Raw genomic sequence first — 6,074 nt, forward strand, 5'->3', positions numbered from 1 at the left:
ACACCCGCTACACACACATGCACGCATATTTATATACTCTCTGATGGAATGTCTGATTAAACATAAGCAGCCATTTAATACAAACAGTTGAGTGGAGAACCACTCAATAGATAATAGATTTTCTAAATCTTATTTTCTCAGGGAAATATTAGTATTTCACAACAGCATGTAACAATGAGCTATATATTTCTCCTTGAAACAAATTGGTTTTCGCCAGGTTTGTAAAGTGAGCCAACACAAGCGAGGATTTAACTATAGCAAAGAGGGATAAACATTTCACATACAGTTCAAACCTGGTTCTTGACTAGAATATTAATGGAAAATTGATAAAATCGATATCCATTGACTACTGGAAATGCTTTGTAAGGGCAAATATTAATTAGTACTAAAAAAATAGAAGAGAAATAACAACAAAAAAAAACCCCAGCTGATATTATCTGGTATAATCAATAGTAGTATGTCAAGGGAAACAGGGCAAATCTGAAACCAGATCATTAGTCTGACTGCAGGAGAAGCCTATTGTAGACGGGGGGGGGTTGCTCTGTCTGATCTGGATAGATGCAAGAGGGGGGGGGTTCCCCAAATTAGTCAATTAGGAGTCCCTAATTGTATACACCTAATCCCTGTTTTTTTATAGAAGGGGTGAGGGGGGGGGGTTTCCCCAAATTAGTCAATTAGAAGTCCCTAACTATATACACCAATCCCTGTCTTCCTATGGGGGGGTTCCCCAAATTAGTCAATTAGGAGTCCCTAATTGTATACACCTAATCCCTGCTTTCTTATAGAGGGGGGGGGGGGGGGGGTTTCCGCAAATTAGTCAATTAGGAGTCCCTAATTGTATACACCTAATCCCTGTTTTCTTATAGAAGGGGTGGGGGGCAGGGGGTTCCCCAAATTAGTCAATTAGGAGACCCTAATTATATACACCTAATCCCTGTCTTCTTATAGAGGGGGTTGGGGGGTTCCCCAAATTAGTCAATTAGGAGTCCCTAATTATATACACCTAATCCCTGTTTTCTTATAGAAGGGGTGGGGGGGGGGGGTTTCCCCAAATTAGTCAATTAGAAGTCCCTAACTATATACACCTAATCCCTGTTTTCTTATGGGGGGGTTCCCTAAGTTAGTCAATTAGGAGTCCCTAATTGTATACACCTAATCCCTGTCTTCTTATAGAGGGGGTCAGGGGGGTTCCCCAAATTAGTCAATTAGGAGTCCCTAATTATATACACCTAATCCCTGTCTTCTTATAGAGGGCTGTGTGTGTGGGGGGGGGGGGTTGTTGAGAGAGATTTAACGGTCACTTCACTGCTGATCTGGATCTTCAGGTCTAGCGTTCCATACTGGATTAGGCACTCCTACCCTGATTTCTACATGTGCTGTCCATATTGAATTTGGCTGATGCATGCGTTTCAGTGCGTAGTAATTTAGCCACTGTCAAGCATCTAGCTTTAGCCTGTGGGTTAGCGTCATGGCCAGCCTAATGTGTTGCGCTGGTATTTAGCTCATGAGTGACAAGAATGGAGACAGATGGACTTCTAAACTGAAATACACACAACCATGTCATGATATATAGCTTTGAGTCTTATAACATCAAAATGGGTGATGCTGTTATCAATAATTAGTCAATTATGTTATAAAGTGGCCAAAGCCAAGGCTCTTAGCTATGGGGCTGGAATCAGATAATGAATCTGTGGATTAATGATTCAAATCAGCACTTAGCTGTGTGATCACTCATGCTGTCCACCCTTTTTGATGGACTCTCTCGACATTTCATGCTAATGTCACTGGGCCTGTTATTTGCTGCGTTTGCAGTAGCTAGCATTGAAATGTAGCTGTCCTGAATGAAATATAACATAATGCTTCCAAACGTAAGGATGTAGCCACTTACACCTTACCAGAGCCCCGTCTATTTATCATGCAGTTATTTTCCCCCAAACAGTTGTCGCTATAAATTTAAACATGCAAGAACTTCAAACCACAAGAAATACACCCAAAAGATAAATATGTCATTCATTTGCCTAAAACAGCTGTATTCAAATTATAACACCTGAAACCTCAAGACGAATGACCATATCCGCAACCGCGTTAGTTTGTAACCGGGCAGGACAGAGAGGGACAGGTGGACAGTGCACAGTATAACAGCAGAGAGCCAGAGGGTCATGTCTCCTTACGACGTGACCTGCGATGTCATCGGTCGGCACGCTGTCAAGTTGGAAGTCTCTTCCAAAGCCTTCTGCACTCCATGCCGGTAAATCTTTGGCACAGCTGTTGAGACCCCTTTTCTATTTCTGTCTGCCCTGCAGGTCTAATTTGGCATGCCGATTCTTGTCTTTTTCTTTTTTATTTAGGATTGAGGCAGAGTGATGCAGATTGTGGAGCAATCTGCCTTTTTGACAGCAGAGTATGTATAGAAAGTGTTCTATTCCATTACTGGCATAATGGATGACATGTACATGTAGATCATGGAAATGCACGCAGCCTGATTCCTACCAGACACTGCAGATAAATAAATGTCTCAAAAGGTTTCGCTCAAACTGTCTTTTAACTAATCGGTTTCTCTTGACCCGTGTCTCCGTGTTAGCGAGCCGTGCATGTGCACATCGGAGCAATTCAAACAGAATGGCAGTGTGTTTATGAAACGTCTGTGTTTATGTAAGGGGCGTGCTGAATGTTTGCGCTCAGTGTGTTTAAGTGCTTTCCTTGGAGCCTGCTCAGAGGCGATGAAAAGATGTCCAGGGGGAATCTCCCTTTCTTTCCACATAAAGAGGCGTGCAGTAGAGGTGGAGAGTTTATAAAGCAGCACCTTATAATCCATTTAATCAGCCTGTAAGTACGTGGGCAAGAATTAGGGAGAGACAGAGAGAGAGAGAGAGAGAGAGAGTGAGAGAGAGAGAGAGAGAGAGAGAGAGGAAAGGGGGGACAGATAGAGAGTGAGAGAGAGAGAGAGAGAGAGGAAAGGGGGGACAGATAGAGAGAGAGAGACAGTACTGTGATGGGGAAACCCGTGTTAGGTAAGCCAGCGGGACAGAAAAAAAGTGGGTGTGTTTGTGTAGGCCCCTGAAGCGCTGCTATTAGACGATGTTCAAAGGGGTCTGCTAATCAGTGCTAGCCCCAGATAAGACAGGCGGCTCTTTCTCTGTAATCCTACACGTACTCTCTCAGCCTCGTAGACCTGAACATGGTGCAAGGAACACACACACGCATACACACACCTCAACACACTAATAAGTAATGTGTGTGTGTTTAGAGGTCACATACTTTGGTATCTCTTGCAACATAGGACACTATACATTGTTTACCTAGCTTATCTCTGTTCAGACACACACACACACACACACACACACACACACACACGCATGCACACAGAGGCTTACATGTCAAGGTCACATCATCATCTTTGATCTTCCTCTCATGCTTTGTTGGTTCGGGTGAGTGTGTTAAAGGGAAGTGGGGAGATGAGGAGGTGGGCCTCTGTGTGCAGCCGCCCTTTTGTTTCAGGTTGTGTCTGATTCGGACATTTGAGGTCGGAGGTCACTTGGCAGCAAAATCACCTCGCAACCCGTCCTGCCTCCTGTGTCACATCAATTCCTAAAGCACGCACACACACCTGTCACATCTCACTTCTGAAGCTGTCACTTTCACTCCCACACACACACACACACACACACACACACAGCCATCCACCTGGTTAAATCTGGCAATTCTAATTAAGGTCTCCAAAGGCTCAAGGCTGGCTACGGAAGTCAGTTAGCTGATTGTGAGACACTTGATCACAACAAAACTAGTGTGATTGCAGCCAAGTGGAGTCATTTTGCCTACGCAACTCTCGAACACATCTTCGGTCCCTTTCAGACCTACATAAATATCACAGTTCTGGACCATCAGTCTGCAATATCAAGGACACTGCTTGACAGGCTGTTTTCATTTTCTTGCAGAGAGACCCCAGCAGTGGAGACCCATTTCCAAACTGGGACATACAGACACACACATTCACATACCATAGTGTGTAATCTCTATGGGAAAGAGTAGTGTAGAGTTGGTGTTGGTCAGAGGTGGCTAAATTTAGGTCTTTTCTCTAAGTAGGTCTCTCTCTCTCTCTCTCTCTCTCTCTCTCTCTCTCTCTCTCTCTCTCTCTCTCTCTCTCTCTGTCTCTCTTTCTCTCTGTCTGTCTTGGTGTGTCTGTCTCCCTTCTGTGGAGTGAGGTCAGTGGGGACACATGGTTTCCGTGGTAATCATTAAGAAAATGAGCCACAGGGAAGGCTGATTGTCGCCCGACTGGTTGGAACAAGTGAAGGGGCCAAGGGCACCAAAGCAGTGTAGGGTGTGAACTGGGTCACTGCTGGATTGGGGGGGCGTTACTGATTTGGCTTCACTTGAAAATGAGTGCATTGTCTTGCCACCATGTCGCAATCCTTCGCCATAACTCATCTTGGTTGCATCAGGCTCATTTAGGCTTGTGTGATGGAAAGGCGGGATCGCACCCACACTGCCCTGAATGGTCACTAAACGGGTCAGTGCTTTTACGCCACCAGGTAATTATCAAGCTCTTCATGGAGATGTACAGTGCTGTGACCCTCTGAGACTGGGCGGGAGGGACAGAGGTGTGGAGGGGAAGGTCTCGCCTGTGTTTCCACCCTTTTTATAATGAGAGCCCTTCTGCTGGTCCGTCACCCTTGAAACTGTACCCTCGTTTCCCACTGTGCTGACTGCTAGTTTATGTGCGCGTGTGCTGGCATGCATATGCAGGTGTGTTTGCCTCTGACAGAGATCCTGGGTGAGAAAGAGAAAAAACCCACATCCTGCTGACCTGATTTAAGCAAAGGAATGGGGTGTGGAGCAGTACATCTGGGGGAGCTGTTCACGTCATGGACAGTGTGTCCTCTATGTGTTCCTATGCAGGATTGATTCTGTAGATATAATGCAGCCTGTAGCTGAGAGCTCACTCCTTAGTGATTAATTGCACCATCCAGTAACGAGGGAAAAGTGTTAATGAGAGCAGGGCCACTTCCTCCACTATGCCTGGATAGTGCTCTATGGGAGCTGTGACGTGCTGTGTGTGTGTGTGTGTTTTACAAAAACCAGGTCATCAGGATCTCACACTCTAATATTGCATGTTCTTGGATGAAAGGCCAGCTGTCCACTTTACAAAAAAATAAGCAAGGAAGCCATTTACAAAAGGACAAACAATATGAAGTGTGTTTACATATGAGTGGGTGTGTTTGTCTGAGTGTGTGTGTGTGTGTGTGTGTGTGTGAGAGAGAGAGAGAGAGAGAGAGAGAGAGAGAGAGAGAAATAAATGCGCACACAATAGCTGAATAGGCCTTCTCATCAAACATCTAAGCACAGTGGTAAAGTCTAGGGGCGGGGCTGGGTATTACGATGATTGACACACTATAGCCTGGAGTGGGGGATCCATGGGGACATGCAGATCAAAGCTTATTGGCCTGGAATGATTTGGGCTCTTTCGCTCTGTCAGCATTAGGAGGGAACAGCTCGAGGGGCGGAGCTAGAGGGGCGGTGCTCGGGCCTCTGCCCATTCAGCACAAGAGGTTTCACAAGAGCTGCTTTCTAAATCACTCTGCTCGCTTGCATGCATAAAATGCACTAAACTTGATTTAAGTCAGTGACACAACTGTATTAGCTGACTGATTAAAAGGAATTGTAACTCTTTGACAACCAAAGCAATCCTTTTATGGTAATATTTGAGATTATATTTGCATATAATCATAAATGAAAGAAAATCATAAATGAAGAAAGGAACAGTGGCAGAAAATAAACAAAAGGTTCTCAGGTTCATAACAAGCTTGTGTAGGAATTTCTGGAGTTATTTCCACTTGTTATTCCACAGTGTTATTAGCTCAGAATGTGAGAAAGAAAGACAGTTTGCATTTGCACTGGGACTTGATTGTGATTGCGCTGGGCTTTTGATTGACGGCTGAGCTCCAATACACCCCTGCCCTGTGGCAACACATGCTGATGGTGTGAATATGGAGATGAGTGTATAGCTAATGTAAAGCTATATATAGATATCTGCGCACGCACTTGCTAATGCATAAATTTATTATAAAAAATTT

The sequence above is a fragment of the Electrophorus electricus genome, chromosome 2 (genome assembly GCF_041902795.1).
Source record: "Electrophorus electricus isolate QZ-2024a chromosome 2, ASM4190279v1, whole genome shotgun sequence".
NCBI classification, from domain to species: domain Eukaryota; kingdom Metazoa; phylum Chordata; class Actinopteri; order Gymnotiformes; family Gymnotidae; genus Electrophorus; species Electrophorus electricus.